Here is a 17,564-nt window from a genome sequence, read left to right on the forward strand (position 1 = left end):
GTTATTAATATACTCGTTTTACAAATGGGGAAACTAAGTCAGATCATGGTTACGTTACTCACTTAGGATCACACTGCAAGTAGTTATCTAAGGCAGGATTTTTCTGACTCTATATCCAGCATTTTGTCCATTGGTTTTGAAAAGTATTGTAAGTGGTAAAACAAATTGCCACCTAACCAATTTTCTTACAACATACACATGCATTCCTCTCTACATGAAAATCGCTCAAGTTTCCTTGATAAATATACAAATGAACAACTTTTCTTGAGTCATCATCAACGGTTACAGATGGGGGTGAATGGTAGAAGAATGTACATTAACATCAGGTATTTATTATTGTAAGAGAAGAGATTCAGCAAAGTACAATTTGGAGAGAGATTCTCACTGAAAAATGAGCTTCCTAAAATGTTTCTTTCTATAGACAACATTATTCTGTTTCCATTAAATGCTGGAACATTTTCTTAGAATTGATCCATAAAGACACTCTGTGCATGAGCGCCAGGCAGAGGAGTGGTCAGAGGCACTGTACTCAGGCGGTGGGGTTTCTCTTCTCCCAGTCACCATGAAGAGAGGAGAACCCCTTGGCGAGACTGGAAGTGAGTGGCACACTCAGCTGGGATTCTGCGTCCTCAGAGACCTGACAGGCTCAGGGAAATCTACCTTCACTTGCTCCCTCCACAACCAGCTGAGGTGGAAGCAGGGCTGGGACCTTGTGATCATAAGGTACGATGACATCATCCCAGACACGTTCCTTGAGGGCAAGAACTCCCAGCTGCTGCCATCCCACTGGAAATCATTCAGACATGAACTTTTGAACTACCTTGAACATTTTCTGATGGCCATCATTAATGGATGTAAATTATCTGCCCCAACCTCGAGGACTGAAGTCATGTGGGAAAGTTTTCTCAGCTGCTTGAAAGATCAAGATCTTATATCTTCTGGAACTGGAAAGGTCCAGGGTCATTGCTTAACCAATGTAATTGTCTCAACCTTCATATCTAATCTTGGATGACAATTTTTTATTACCAGAGCATGAGATATGAAGTCTACATACTGGCTTGGAAACATTTTTCAGACCTTTGCCAATTATTTTTAGATTGTCCAATTGAGTCCTGCCTAGAAACAAATTGGCAGAGAAGTAAATCAGTACCTGATGAGACCATACAGTAGATTGCAAGAAAGATGGAATCTCCAAACATTGAGAAAAATGCATGGGAACACAATAGGCTCACTGTTAGGAGTACTGGATCTGGCTCTGAGGACAAGTACGTTCTAGGAGTCGAGGCTTCTGCATTGTGAAAGTTGTGTACTTCTTGTCTACTGCAGCCTGTGAGTTCCCCCTCCTCCTGCCCTGCTGCCCCCTTAGCAATGGGCAAAACACTTTTGTCCATACAGTTAATTCACTAAACAAACATTTATTAAGTAGAAACTGCAAGTTATTAGAGAAAAGACACATGCAAATACGTTAGAATATGAAGATGTAAACAAGCTGATACAAGAAACAGGAAAAAGGAAAATGACCCTTTCATCAGGGATGGGAGCAGGAAAGTTTTCAGTGGAAGATAGGGCATCTGAAGGTAACAATGAAGGAATAGAATTAGGCAGAGCTTTAAAGATTATGTTTGAGGCATACTAGTACCGTGCATCAGAAGTATCAAACTCACAGATTCAATGTAATTGAGAAACGTTTAACAAAACAAAAACACAGTATAACATAGATAATGTTCATTTGTGGTTTTCTAAGTTAATAGGCCATCATAGGGAATAATTTATATTTGCTTGACACATTTTCTCTATGTAATTGTATGGGGTGGAGAAGAGGGCAGGACAAGATCTAGAAGTATATAAAAGGCTGTCGTGTGAAACAAGATTGACAAGACCAAAACCAGGAATGTGTATTTTACCCAGTGAAGAAAGTCAGAGAAGACTTTTGAGAGGGCTCATGGCATCAGGGAGATTTTGGCAGCTCTGTGAAAGGATTGGCGAGGGAAGAGCCTGGAGTCAAGGTGGTGGTTGGGGTTGATTTCAGTAGTGCTGGTGAGAGGTAACAAAAGCCTCAAGAAGGCTGATGTCAGTGTACATAGAAAGGACAGGAATATTGGGAAGATGCTACAGAGGTGAATGAAGGCTTTTGAGATCCTCTAGTCAGGGCTTCTTAAACTTGTTCCTCTTGTAACCTCTTCAGCACTTCTTAAACTGTGGGTCACGCAGCCCCATACAGGGTCATGATCCACACTGAATCTTTCTGTTACTTAGTCTCCTTATCTATGAGATGGAGATAATACTATGTCTAATATCTACCTCACACAGTTGTCACGGGGGTCAGATAAGATATGTATGTCAAGTACTTTATGGACCTTAAATCGCTACATAAATGTCAGCTAGATGTTAGAGTATAAATAGGACTTGTCATTTGTTTGGATGTAAGGGCTGGGTGACAGAAAAAGCTAAAGATGACTGAGTTTTCAAGTCTATGCAATAAGGAACATTTTGGTTCCATAAATAAAAATAAGGAAGTTGAGGAAAGAGATACATTTTGGACAAATAAGGAGTTTATTCGTAGATATGTTAGTTTGTGTTGTTGGAGGGAAAACCAAGCAAAAGTGTCTGGCCATCTATTTAAAAATATAGATCTGGAATTAAGGCAAGAAACTAGAGCCAGAAATGCACACGTAAGTGTGTGTATGTGTGTGTGTGTGTGTGTGTTTGCGTTTGTTAGGGTGTCATCTGAATAGACAGGGAGAAGATAAGACCACTAAAGTAGAGAGTTTAGAAAGAAATGGTGACCAAGGAGAGAGCCTTCAAGAACACCCATCCCTAGGGAAAGGAAGAAAGATGATAAAAATGAATACTGAATGGAGTTGTTGTGAAGAGAAGAGAAAACCAAGGTGGGAATATGAAGAAGGTATAGTCATCAAAGATCAAATGCTGCAAAGAGGCTGAGGATGAAAATTAACAAAAGACTGTTGGGGCTGATAACTAAGACTTGGTCATTGGAGACCCTGAAGAAAGCATTGGACTCTGGAGAGAACTGTGGACAGAAGCCAGACTGCAGTGGATTGAGTAATGAATGGCTAGCAGAAAAGGAGATTTGGAACAGTTTAAGGGTCCACTAGGTGGTGCAATGGATACAGCGCTGGGCCTGATGTCAGCAAGATCTGAGTTCAAATCCAGCCTCAGGCATTTACTAATTCTGTGACCATGGGCAAGTAACTTAACCCCATTTGGCTCAGTTCCTCGTCTATAAAATGGGGACACACTGGAGAAGGAAATACCAAACTACTCCACTATCTTTGCCGAGAAAACTCCATGGACATGTCCATGGGATCATGAAGAATTGGACCTGACTAAATAACTGAACAACAACAACGTGGAGAGAACTTGGTGCTTATAAAAAATTGTTATGCATTCATAAGGGTTAAGTAGCACAAATGTGGAGGGATGCTGATAACAAATCCAATGATAACAGTATTGATAGAGCACTTTAAGGTTTTCCAAGGCTTTTTTGTATTATCTCATTTGATCCTCTATAACTCTGTGAGGTAGGTGCAATTATTGATCTCATTTTATAGATGAGGAAACCAGCTTGAGAGGGTAAGTGACTTGTGCCCAGAGCTACAACGTTTTGTTTTGTTGTTTTGTTTTTTTTTTTTTTGTAAATAGTATTTTTTTCAACTACACGTAAAGATAGTTTTCAACATTCCAAATTTATCCCCCTCTCCAAGACAAAAACCAATCCGATGTAGGTTATATATGTGCGATCATGTCAAACGTATTTCCACCTTAGTTGTGTTGTACAAGAATGAATTCAAAACAAAAGGGAAAAATCACAAGAAATTGAAAAAAACAAAAAAAGTGAAAATAGTCTGCTTTGATCCACATTCAGACTGCATAGTCCTTTCTCTGGATGTAGATAGCATTTTCCATCATGAGTCTTTTGGAATTGTCTTGGATCACTGTATTCTGAGAAGATCTAAATTTATTATAAATGTTTATCATTGCAAAATATTGCTGTTACTGTATACAATGTTCTGGTTCTACTTACTTCACTCAGTATCATTTCATATAAGTCCAGGCTTTTTTGAAATCCATGGGCTCATCATTTCTTACAGTACACTAATATTCCATTCCATTCATATACCACACCTTGTTCAGCCGTTACCCATTTGATGGGCATCCCTACAATTTCCAAATCTCTGCCAACACAAAGAGAGCTGCTATAATTTTTTTTAAATGTAGGTTCTTTCCCATTTTTTTTGTGATTTCTTCAGGATACAGACCTAGTAGTGGTTGTGTTGCATCAAAGGATATGCACAGTTTTATGTCCTTTGAGCGTAGTTCCAAATTGCTGTCCAGAGTGTTTGGACCAGTTCACAGCTCCACCAATGATACATTAGTGTTCCAATTTTCCCACATCATCTCCAACATTTATCTTCTTTCCTGTCATACTAGATGGTCTGCTTGGTGTGAGGTAGTACCTCAGATGTTTTAGTTTGTATTTCTCTAATCCGTAGTGATTTGGAACATTATTTTAAAAAATACATCTAAAGATAGCTTTGATTTCTTCATCTGAAAACTGCCTATTCATACATATCCATTGACCATTTATCAATTGGGGGATGACTCATTCTTATAAATTTGACTCAGTTCTTTATATATTTAAGAAATGAGGCCTTTATCAGAAACACTGCCTGTAAAAATTGTCTTCCAGCTTTCTGCTTACCTACTAATCTTGGTTTCATTGGTTTTGTTTTTGCAAAACTTTCAAATTTAATATAAATAAAATTATCCCATTTTGCATTTCATAATGTTCTCTAAAAAGAATTGATCCATAAATACCTAAAAGACTTTGACCTGACCATCCACAAAGCAAAATGATTGTGAGGAGCTATTACCTAGCTTATGACAGACCCCTGACTCCTTTGAATAGATTTTTTTTGTAACTTTTCCATAAGTATTTATTAGGCACCTAAATGGTCTAGTATATAGAATGTTAGGCCTACAATAAGGAAGATTTGAATTCAAGTTCTATCTCAGAATGTTATTAAGGATATGAACCTGAGCAAGTCACTTTTGATCTCTGCTTGGTGTTTCCTCATCTGTAAAACTGAAATAATAATACCAATAACTTTCAGAGTTGAGGTGAAGATAAATATAAAATAATAATATAATATTCAAAAACAATATAATATATAATACGATATATAATAATATAAAATAATATTAGTAAAGCACTTTGTTAAACTTAAAATCATATATGGGAGATAAGTATCATGAGCAAAATCAATTACCATCATCATTTTAGAACAACTATTTTTTTCCATAGTTGAAAAGGAGAAAGACAACCAAATTATCTTTAGTAAATTACAAAATTGGTTTAGTGACCCTAAATTCCCCACAACCAACATCACCTCCTCCAAGAACAAAGACATGTTTTTGATCCCATCCTTGGTATTGTATGGCAGCATGTCATTTGAATTTGCATTTCTGAGGAATTTAAAAGAAATAAAATACTATGGGAAATGGAATTAAACATGGTGAGAATGATGAGCTTGATGAGACCACCCCTGTATTATCCAGTAAGGACATTTGAAGAATAGAAAGCATAAAGGATCTTATCACAGAAATCTATGATAGGAAAAGATGGGCCAGTAATATTGCAAAGGTGAAGCTGAGGTGAATGACAAGAGTGCTTCATTCATGAAAGCCTAGATTGGTAAGGTCAGCAGATGGAAGACAAGAAACCAGTATGGAAGCTGTGACACAGAGATTTTGGCCTCAGATTTTTTAGTGGTGATACTTCTGTGCCTTTTTAAGCGAGAATTCACTGAAATATTTCAAGAGGGTAAAAAGAGCAATTATTTTCTCCTTTGGCAGAATTATCAGAAACAGTTCTTTCAATCCCTCTTTCTCTCTCTGATTCATTATCTTTAGAACCAGAGAAATAAATAATTTGAAGAGATAAGAGGACAAAGCAGAGATACATGCTACACATGAACGAAGTTGCTCCCATTGCATCATTGCTAAATCATTGGTCTCTGATAGAAGTTGAACTAGATAAAAATGTATTAAATTCAACATAACAGAGTTGTGAATTCGTATGTCTGCCATGGAAGAGTTTGCTGAAATTCAACACCAAGAGGGTTAGAGGCAGCAAAACGTTGAAACTTGAATTTATACGGTTCCTGAAATATATACAACCACTAATAAATCCCCAAGAAAAACAGCAAGAAGCTCCCTTCTTAAAATTAGCATTTACCCAAAGGACAAAATTATTTTTATGTCTTTAATACAGACTAAATGCCTAGCGTTTGTTGATAAATCTTTTATTATTCCAAAGAGGAGTGAGTAATGCAGTTTTTTTAGTGGATAGAATGTTTGACCTCTGATCTATGACCAGATTCTGAATCTGAATGATCTCTAATTTATTTACTATTAAACTTGTTTTGATAGTTCTCTTGCGTGACCTAGAAGAAAGCTACAAATTTAAACTACGTTCTTATTTTTATTGTAAGGCTGAGATGTGAAAATATTTATTTCCCTCTTTGTCTATTACTATTTCAGTCTGATATTCTTATAGGAACTACTGTCTCAATTTTTAAAAATCTCATCAGAAATTTGAAAATAAAAAAATTTGTAATAATTTTTCTAAGATTTTCTTTTATTTTATTCTGGGAGATTCAATTTTATTTTTGATGTACCTAAAGAATTTATTAACTCACAAAATTTCCCCACCCTAATTTTTATTTCATACATGTATATGTTTCTTGTCAGAGAAAGAATACTTAATGCAAAATTATATTTATATTGTACTTTACATTTGAGGATATAAACTATATCAAATGATATAAATTATGTAATTTGAGTCTCAGAACAATACATTAAAATAGGAACCACGTTTATTATTAATAATAGTGTCTTAACTTTGTAAGATCATAAATTTAGAGATGGAAAGGACATTAAAAACCTTATGGTATATCTCGTCCCCTTCATCTCCTGATCTGGAGACAGACTTAGAGAGATTAAATAGCTGTCACAAAGACATAGTTAAATGACTGAGGAAATATTTGATCTCAAATCTTTCTTGCTCAAAGAATGACATTTTAATATATAATGCTTACCAAAATTAGATAAACAGGATGAAAATACAGTTTCCTAATTTGGCAACAACCACAAAATGCTTACATACCTCCAGTGATTACATTGATGAGATTACTTCTTCTACTGATAAGAATAATAATCTATTCACCTAATTTCATCTTTTGTGATGCTTTTTCACATACTCTCATAGCCAATCCACAGCAAGGGTTTATTCAATTTACTAGATTTCCTCATATAAATATCTTGACGGACAACAATGGAACAATTGGACTTTCCATTTATTATACCTCATCTTCAATACATGACTGTTCCATCTCTTTCTAGTCCTAAATATGTCTGATGATATAATTAAAAGCTTTTTCATTATTCTTTCTTGTCAATATTTTGATACCTACTTATGCCAACCAAGTTCTTCAGACAACATATAACTTTAATTTTTTTCAAATATTATGGTGGCCCATGACCAACAACAATAAAGCAGAACTTTAAAAATATTAATTGAAATAATCAAACAACAGATTTTTCATTACCACCTCCTATGGGCTAGGTACCAATCTATGTGCTAGGAATCCAAATACACAATATAAAATAATCCCAGCTCACAAGAAGCTTGCAGGCAATTACAACATATGTAAGTATGTAAAGAATGAATAATTAGGGAATAAATACAAAGTCCTTAAATATGATGTAGTTTAGGAAAGAAGTTATTAGCAGTTGAGAGAATCTGAAATGACATATAGAATATAGTGCATGACATGCACTTTGCAGGGACTGAGGGATTCTATCAGCTGGAAGTGAGAAAGGCCTACATTACAGACACAGGGTATGGCTAGGGTCCAAGAAAAGAGAAGGGAGATGAAGTATTGCTGTCTGTAAGAATAAAAGACAAGACCAGTGGGATCAGTCAGAAAATACAAGATGGTGAATGAGGCTAGAAAGATAGGTTGGAATCTGGGTGTGAAGGTCTTTTAAACAGTTAAGAGGATTGTTTATTTTATTCTAGAGGCAATGGGGAGTCACTGACATTAATTAAGGGAACGAAATGATCAAATATAAACTAAAAATGTAACATTAGCAATAGTGTGTAGGATGGATTGAAGTGAGAACAGACTTAAGGCATGGAGATCAATTAAGACGTTGTTATAGCAATCTCAATGAAAGGTGGTAAATATACGAGTAGAGAGAACTGATCAGATATTAGATGTTGTGGAGGTAGAAAAAGCAAGATTGAGAAACTGATTGTATACGTGTGGTGAGGAGATAAAAGATTCAAAGAAACTGACTAACTTACCAACCTGGAGGACTATCAGTGCCGTGGTGTCTTTGATAGAAGTAGGGGAAAATAATATACAATAAACATTTATTAAACACCCTCTGTGGGTCAGGCATTGAGATAAGCACTGGAAATATAAAAAGAAAAAAGAAAAAGAAAGGCAATGCTTCCCTCAAAGGGCTTCCAGTATGGTGACAGAATATAACATACAAAATAAAGCTTAAAAGATTGGGGAGACAATGGTACTTGCTCAAGGGTAGGATGATGGCATAGTCAAAAATACAGTGTGAATTGTGGGAAATGAAGAGCTGGCTTTTGAAAGATCCATAAGTGGGGTCTTTAGGAGGAGTTTTTGCTCTGCTTTTCACGCCTCCAATCAGAGAGTCAGAGACAGCTGAGACCTGATGAAGCATGAGTACCAGTGATAAGGAAGTCTCTCTGATTATAAATTTTCTGGTGTGGAACAGAGGGAGGCATGATGAAAGTGAAGTCCAAACCGAGCTGGTAAGAATGGAAGCTTATAAAATTGGGGGATTCAGGCAGACTCTAACTTGAAATGTCCTATAGTTATTTGATGATTTGAGACTGAAGCTCTGGGGATAGGCAAGAGCAATAAATCATTTGCATTTGTAAATCATTTGTAGAGATATGATAATAATGATCATTGAGGCTGATGTGGCAATTACAAGATAGAGCATGTGGATAAAAGAAGGTCTTGGAAAGACTCTTAGAGAATTTCCTCATTTAAGGGGCCTGGTATGGATGATAGCTAAGAAGAGAAATAGAGACCAGAAGGAATGATCAGAGAAGTAGGATGGTATAATGGAGTTAAAAATCTTCCCTGCCCATTCTGCCTCAGGTGGGGCTACTGAGGGAGGCTTGTTTAGGGGACACTTGTTTCCTATGAAGACCCACATCTTTGGCTGATTGCTAATGAGACACTGCCCTGAACCTGAAAAGAGTACATATAGTTTGAGGGGAAGTTTTCCTTTGGGGCTTAGTTTTGGAAGAAGGGTTGCGTGCCACATGAGTCTCTGGGAAGCTACTAAGCAGTTCTCCACCCTTGAAAACCCATATTTTGATGCTTCCCTCTCTGGTAACTATATATTTAAGTAATAGTTTGACTTTTTCTAAATTTTTATTACTCTGCATTTTCCTTGTTGAATGGATAGGAGGCTTGGTAGCGTTGGAAATGTAAAAGATAAAAAGGCTTGTCTGGAAGTATTTGGTTGAACTAATTAAAGTGAATGTTGACCCCTCAAAAGTTACCTTTCCTTTTATAATGCAGATTGAAGAATCTGTGATAATGCCGCTCCCCCTGTGTATGTCAGAGTGCTTACTGATTCAGAGTAGAATCAGGAAAGTGTAGTGTTACAAAAACCAGAATGAAGAGAGTTCACAGGAGAGGTACTTAACAATGCCAAATATAGGTTGAGCAGGATGATATCCAAGAAAAGAGAATCACATTTGTTAATTAAAAGATGTTTGATAATTTTAGAAAGAGAAGTTACAGAAGAGTGATGAGGTTAGCAACCAGAGTGCAAGTGTTAGGGAGGAAGTAAGAGAAGAAGTGAAGGTATTGAATTGGCACAACTTTTTCCAGAAGTTTGTCTCAGAAAATCAAGAGAGATTCTAAATGAAAGGCTGGCAGGGACACTAGTCTTACGAAGAGGATTTTGTTTGTTTTGTTTTGTTTTTAGGAGGATGATATTGAACCACATTTTAAGTCAGTAGGGAAGTAGAAATTTAGGGCTAGCTAGAGAAACTGAAGTCTTTGGGATTTTATGTTTACTGATGGACTAATTGCTTGTTCATCCAATTGCCCATCAGACTGAATAAAAGGAATTTTCCATTCACTTGATTTTTCCTTTGTGAATAAGTAATCTGAACTCCACTGACTGATTTTTGGATTTCACTTAGGAACCTATGTAGCATTCCAAGGCTTGATATGATCAGCATATTCAAAAAATGGGTGTATATGAAGGACATAAAGATATATAGAGAATTTAATTTTTTCTAATTTGGACTCAGCATGGGACATTCTCCAAAAGAGAGGCAAACACTGGTTGATGAGTTTATGTTTCCTCGTTTTATTCCTAAATTGCCATGAGTAAAAGGAACAAAGTGACCACTATTGCTTTGTTATTAAGGAAATCATATGCAAATTTTGATGTAATGTGTTCTTAGAAAATGCTATTTTAGGAGAAATTTACTGTAGCATATAGCATAGTACTCAACAAACGATAAGCAGTGAGATCTCATATTAAACTTTATCAGTTGTGTGACTATATATATATATGTGTATATATAAGTATGTATGCAGTTTCTGTAAAATATTTAAGCAAGCCTCTGCCCTCTTTATGCCTTAATCGTATAATGTTGTTTACAGGTATGTACACTGATTTGTTTTAGATTCTATAGTGATGAGAAAGCAGTCATATCAGGTATTTGCTGATAATCTCAACTTTTGACAAAAATAATAAAAAATATCTTTCTTCACTTTCATATGCACACATGTATATACAGACATGCACATCTATATGTATATAAGCCCATGTACACATACATTTACACATCTATGTGCATATATGTGTATATATAGACATACACACAAACATATATATATATATACATATATATATATATATATATATATATATAAACTTCTGTGTATGTATGTATATATAACTCCTCAAGTATCCTTAAAGTGTTCTAATCTCCAGTATACTCTTCCTCTGTACATAATTGATTGAGTCTTGGTGTTCTTTCTATTTTGTTTTCTTTTGTGCCCTTTCTACTTTCTCACAGGTAATGTGATTTTAGTCTAAACGTGATGATTCTACTCTCAGTGGGGAAAATAGTATCTTATAGAAATCCTGATAGAATTGTTTCTGTCTGTTTATTTCTCTTATTCCAGTTTTACCCTTAAATGCTCTTGAGATTGTCTAGCCTACTTGGTTTACTTTTAAAGCTCACTGCAAACTTGTGAGGAGGTTCCACCTCTTTCCTAACTAGTATAAACATAGAAAGCTCAGGCACTGATTGCATAAATCAATCAAAAGCATAAACTATATATGAACTATTTCTTGATCAATTTGAAAGGACTGTATCACTTAGATTGTTGGATAAAGGCATATGAAAGCACAAAGGAAACATCTTGTCAAATGCTGAAATTATCTAACACAGTACTGATACTTTTCCTAAAAATAGCCATTATTCTTTTCTAAGATTAGTCAAGTATACATTCAGTGCAATAGTGGAGGTTTCCAAGTTCAGGAGCTAAACTGGAGCCAAATGCCTCAAATACTATCTTTATCTGTCTCTATAACTGTCTCTGCATGTTGACTGAAAAGGATCATTCCTTAACTACTTCTTAATGAGCGCTATTCACTCAATGGACATTACCTCCCTCTAAGTGAGTATCTGAAAATGCCAGCCTAAGGACACCAAAGTCTCCCATTGCATTCTGGGCTGTCTCCAGCCATCCTGATGAATATCTGGTCACTCGACCCAGATGACTTAGGAGGAGAAAGTGAGGTTGGCGACCTTGCACAGTCCTCTCTCACTCAAAACAAAGTCAAGTGCAAGTCATGTCATCAGTTCTCTGATGTCATGGTCTTTTTTGAAAATGAAGGATGGACACCAGAAAAGAATAAATATATAAATACAGAAATAAACAATAACATTAATCATAAGCAAATAGATAAATAAGCAGAAGTAAATAAATAAATAGAGAAAATAATGAATGAATGGGTGTGTGACTAAATGAATGGATATATAAAAAGGGTGAATAAGTAAATAGATAAATAACTAAAGCAATGAATTAAACTTATAAATAGATGTATAAATAATATTTTCTAAAATATACTCAATCGGTGGTGATCTAGGTTTTTTTTTTTTTCCCTAAAATACCTGCAGTGATGAGAAACCCATATCTCCTAAGGCAACCAATTGCACATTTGAATATTCTTGATTTGTATGAAGTTATTGCCCACTTCCAACCCCTAACATTGACCCTAAATATGCCTCTTTGCAGTTTCTATCCTTTGAACATAATTCAATACTCTGGAACCAAAGGAAAAAAAATATGAAATCTCTTCAGATACTTGAATGCACTTATCATATCACTGCAATGTCTTCTTTTCACTAAAATAAACATTTCCAATTCCTTTAACCAAGCCTCTTACAGCAAGAACTACTTCATCGTAGTTGATCTACTCTGTACAATCTCCATTTTATCAATTTTCTACCCAAAATGTGGTTCCAAGAATTAAATACAATATTCCAAATATGGTCTAATTATGACAGAACACAGAACAACTAGAACTACCTTATTCTGGGAAGCTATGTCTATGATTGTGTTGTACATGCTTTGAAGCAATTATTCCAACTATAACTCATACTGGTAGGCTACGTCTTTGGAGAACGGAACTCCTTAGAACCCCTTGAAGGGTTAGGAGATTGTTTTTTATATTATATATGGCTCACCAGTTTTCTTCTTTCCATGAGTAACATCAATTAATCATCCAATCTTAACTTATAAAGGAATATGTACTATAGTGATATAATTGATACACAACATATATATATATGCATGTGTATGTATATATATATGCATGTATATATGTATATATGTATGTATATATATGTATATATGTATGTGTATATATATATGTATATGTATATATATGTATATGTATAACACAAACTCCTCTATCATTTACATTCAGTATCGGGTAGAAAGTATACTCAGACTTTGAGCAAATGTGGCAAAAGGAGTGGTGAGTTACCCCAGGAACTCTTCAAATACCTTTATCTAGATTCCTCAGAATCTTCTCTTTAGATATGCTATGGCTTTCCTGCTGTGCTCTTTGTAGAGCCTGTGATTTCCTTTCCTTGTCATGTACATTCTTCTTTGGTTTTATTCTCACACTGCCAGTAGCAATTTCAAGGATTCTGCTAGAACATGGAGGGAAATATTAAAATCTTTCAAATTTTACAAAGCTAATCCAGTCAAGTTGTTTAGAGGGAAAGAAGAAAGAGACCAAAGCTGAAACATGGGCTTCTGTTCACTGTCTACCCTAACAATTTTTTTTTCCTGTCTTAGAACTTTGGCTATAATACTCTGCCCTCTCTACTCCTCTGTTGACTTTCCAATTACAACTACCTTGATGGTTTTATACGAGCCCCAGAGGGTATGACTTAGTCCTTCAGACTTCTTGTTTAGTCCTGCACAGCACAGAGGAGCTTACTATGATTGCTATTTAACTTTATTGAACATTATTCCATTTGTTGCCTTTTAGATCTTTGCTTAGTGAATTTATGGAAGAGTTGGATTCTTCCAAGATTTTTCACATTGTCATCTTAACTAGAAATATTTTAGAATTTCTATTAAACATTCTGTTTGTCTTGCATAAGAACGTTTTGTGCATTTGTGTATCTGTGCTTAGCTAGGAATTTCTCAGGAAAGTGCATGTCTTTCAAAGTTCTCACATGGTACTGAGAATTTCTCTGGTATGGACTCATTTCTCATCTTCCTGCACTACTTTGGGACTTTTTTGACTGACTTCTCTCTACAATTTTTGTGCCTCAGGCACCTTTATGGGATACCTAGGACCCTACTCCAGATTTTCAGCTTCCTTTTATACACTGTCTTCCTCCCTTAGATTATAAATTCTTTAAGAACAGGAACTATCTTTCTTTTTATATTTGTTTATACAGTGACTGGCATGTAGTAGACGCTTAATCATTGCTGATTTATATATATATATATATATACACACACACACACATATTTATATATATATATATATACATTAATAAGACATTTTGTCATTTACATTAATATAATCTCAAACTCCTCTCTGTAATGTTATTTTATCATTGCTTTGATAGGTACAATTTCTAGTGGTTATAGTGTCCAATCCAATGATTCAGAGAGTAGTGGCTTCAAAATAATTTGAGGAGAAGCTGACTGAAAAACACTGTGCTTTCATCAATCAACAAATACTGTATGAGCTTTACATATATATGAAAGACATATTTTATGGGCATGCTTTTAAAAGTACACTTAGAATTACATTCAAATGCTTTTGATTTATTTATAATCAATGGAACATAAGCAGAAACTTTGTTTTCTCTGCATATTTCAATTAATTGTGTGTCCATGAATGACTGATTCCTCATTGTTCTAACTTATTTCTTATGTTCCTGTATGGGCACCTCCCTCTCCTTCCCATTTTTTTCAATTCCTCTTTTCTGTATTGCCTTACCTTAAAGTGCAGGGTTTTCTGAGAGAAGAGGTTATCGATATTTTTGATTTTTTTGCATGCCCAGTGCTTACCACTGTGGTATCTGACATATAAAAATATTTGGTGACTTCATGTTAACTAACTTTCTGATTGAGTCTTAGTTACATGTTAGTTACATGGCATTTGGACTTTCTGGAAATTATAGGACCAATTGCTTCTGAAGTAGCCTAAGACACTAAAGACATTGGGAATCTTAGATTTCTTTTTCCAAATGTAAGAAGAGAAGATGGTTGTTAGGACGAGAACTGAAGGTCAGAAATTTTTATAATTAACAAATTTTTAGTTTTCAACATTCAGTTCCATAAGATTTTGAGTTTTAAATTATCTCCCCCTCTCTTCTTTCCCCTCTCCCCAAGACAGTGTATAATTTGATATAGGCTCTATGTATACATTCATATTAAACATATTTTCATATAAGTCATGATGTATAAAAGTATTATAGACAACGAGAAGAATTACAAGAAAATAGAAACAAAACAAAACAACAACAACAACAAAAAGGAGAGCAAATAGTGTGGTTCCTTCTGCATTCACACTCCAAAGTTCTTTCTCTAGATGTGGATACCATTTTTCGTCTTGGTTCTTTTGGAGTTGTCTTAGATCCTTGCATTGCTGAGAAGAGCTAAATATATCAAATCACTCATCACACAATGTGTCTGTTACTTTGTAAAATATTCTGCTAGTTCTGCCCATTTCATTCATCATCAGTTCAAACAAATCTTTCAAGATCTTTCTGAAGTTCACTTGCACATAATTTCTTATAGCACAATAGTATTCTATTATATTTATATGCCACAACTTGTTCAGCTATTCCTCAATTGATGGGCATCCCCTCAATTTCCAATTTCCTGTCACCAACAAAAAAAAAAAGAGCTGCTCTAAATATTTGTGTACATGCGGGTCCTTTTCTCATTTTTATGATCTATTTGGGAGATAGACCTAGAAGTGGTATCACTGGGTCAAAGGGTATGCACAGTTTTATAGCCCTTGGGGCATAGTTCCAAATTGTTCTCCAGAATACTTGCATCAGTTCACAGCTCCACAAAAACGTATTACTATTTCAACTTTCCAACATCTCCAACATTCATCATTTTCCTGTTTTTTCATGTTAGTCATTCTGATAGGTGTGATATGGTACCTCAGAGTTGTTTTGATTTTCATTTCTCTAAGCAATAAGTATTTGAAGCATTTTTTCATATGACTGTCGATAGCTTTAATTTCTTCCTTGGAAAATTGCCTGTTCATTTCTTTTGAGTATTTATCAATTGGGGAATGACTTATGTTCTAACAAATTTGATTCAAATCTCTATAATTTTAGAAATGAGGATTTTATCAGAGACGCTGGTGGGAAAAATAGTGTCCTGGCTTTGTACTTCCTGTCTAATCTTGGTTACATTGATTTGTACCAAATCCTTTCAATCAAAATCATCCATTTTTGAGTTTAATAATATTCTCCATCTTGTTTGGTCATAAATTCTTCCCTCTTCCATAGATGTGACAGGTAAATAATTTCTTTCTTTCTTAATTTGCTTATAGTAACATCCTTCATGTCTAAATCATATGCCTATTTTAACTTTATCTTGGTACACAGTGAAAGATGGTGGCCTACGCCTAATTTCTGCCATACTATTTCTCACTTTTCCTAGCACTTGTTATTAAATAGTGAGTCCTTATCCCAGAAGCTGGAGTCTTTGGCTTTGTCAAGCAGTAAATTGCAATAATCTTTGACTGCTGTGTCTTAGGTGCTTAACCTATTCCACTGATCCACCAATCTGTTTCTTAGCCAATATCAAGTAGTTTTGATGACTGTGTTTTATATAATACAATTTAAGATCTAGTACAGCCAGTTCACCTTCCTTTGTGATTCTTTTCATTAATACCTTTGATATTCCTTGCCTTTTGTTTCTCCTGATGAATTTGTTATTGCTTTTCTAGCTCTATTAAATAATTTTAGGTAGTTTAATTGGTATGATGTTAAATCACTAATTTAATTTTGGTGAAATTGTTATTTTTATTTTATTAGCTTGACCTACCAATGAGCAACTGATATTTTTTTTCCAGTTGTTTAGATCTGACTTTATTTGTGTGAAAAGTGTTTTCGAGTTGTTTTCATATAATTTCTGAGGGTTTTTTTTGCAGGTAAACACCCAAATATTTTACATCTATGGTAATTTTGAAGAGAATTTCACTTCTTATATGTTGCTGTTGGGCTTTGTTAGTAATATTTAGAAATGAGTAATATATAGTAGACTGAGCTGCCTGAATGGGGATCCAGCTAGCTGGATAACTCAGTTCATCCTCTCTCTCAACCTTTCCTTCTCCCCTTCCTTCTCCTCTCCAAAAAAAAAAAAAAAAAGGTAATTTTTTTGGTCAGAAGCTACCCAGTTAACTTGGGTTTTTCTGGCTAGATTTCTCTCGATCTGTCTCTTTTGCCTTTCTTGTCTTTCCTAAAACCTTATACCCAGTGAACTCTGAACCCCTAGATTGAACAATAATGGGTTCCTGCCCAAGCTCAACTCCACGGCTGTATTTTGGACCCACCTGGCTTAAAGCAAATGTAAATAGTAACTATTTCTCATTGAAACAACAACAATGAGGGTCCTGCTCCTCCCAGCTTTTTTGTTTGTTTGTTCTTTTGTTTATTTATTTATTTGTCTATTCATTCATTTCTTCTTTTTTATTTAAAGGGGCCACACACCCCCTTCCCCCGCCCCCCCCCCCTGCCCCGGCCCTTGATTACTTCTTAAAAAGACCTATTTCACTGAACGGGCATTACTTAGCTTTGAGTACCACAAAAGACCTTATCCTAAAAGCCCAAGGTCTCCCATTGCATCCTGGGCCATCTCCAGTAATCCTGATGAATATCTGGTCACTAGATG

General features: G+C 35.2%; 1 pseudogene; it reads left to right on the forward strand.

The window, feature by feature from the left end:
• The first annotated feature begins 491 nt into the window (after positions 1–491).
• On the forward strand, positions 492–1,677 carry LOC140532183 (L-seryl-tRNA(Sec) kinase-like; annotated as a pseudogene).
• Positions 1,678–17,564: the final 15,887 nt, after the last annotated feature.

The sequence above is a fragment of the Notamacropus eugenii genome, chromosome 3 (genome assembly GCF_028372415.1).
Source record: "Notamacropus eugenii isolate mMacEug1 chromosome 3, mMacEug1.pri_v2, whole genome shotgun sequence".
NCBI classification, from domain to species: Eukaryota; Metazoa; Chordata; class Mammalia; order Diprotodontia; family Macropodidae; genus Notamacropus; species Notamacropus eugenii.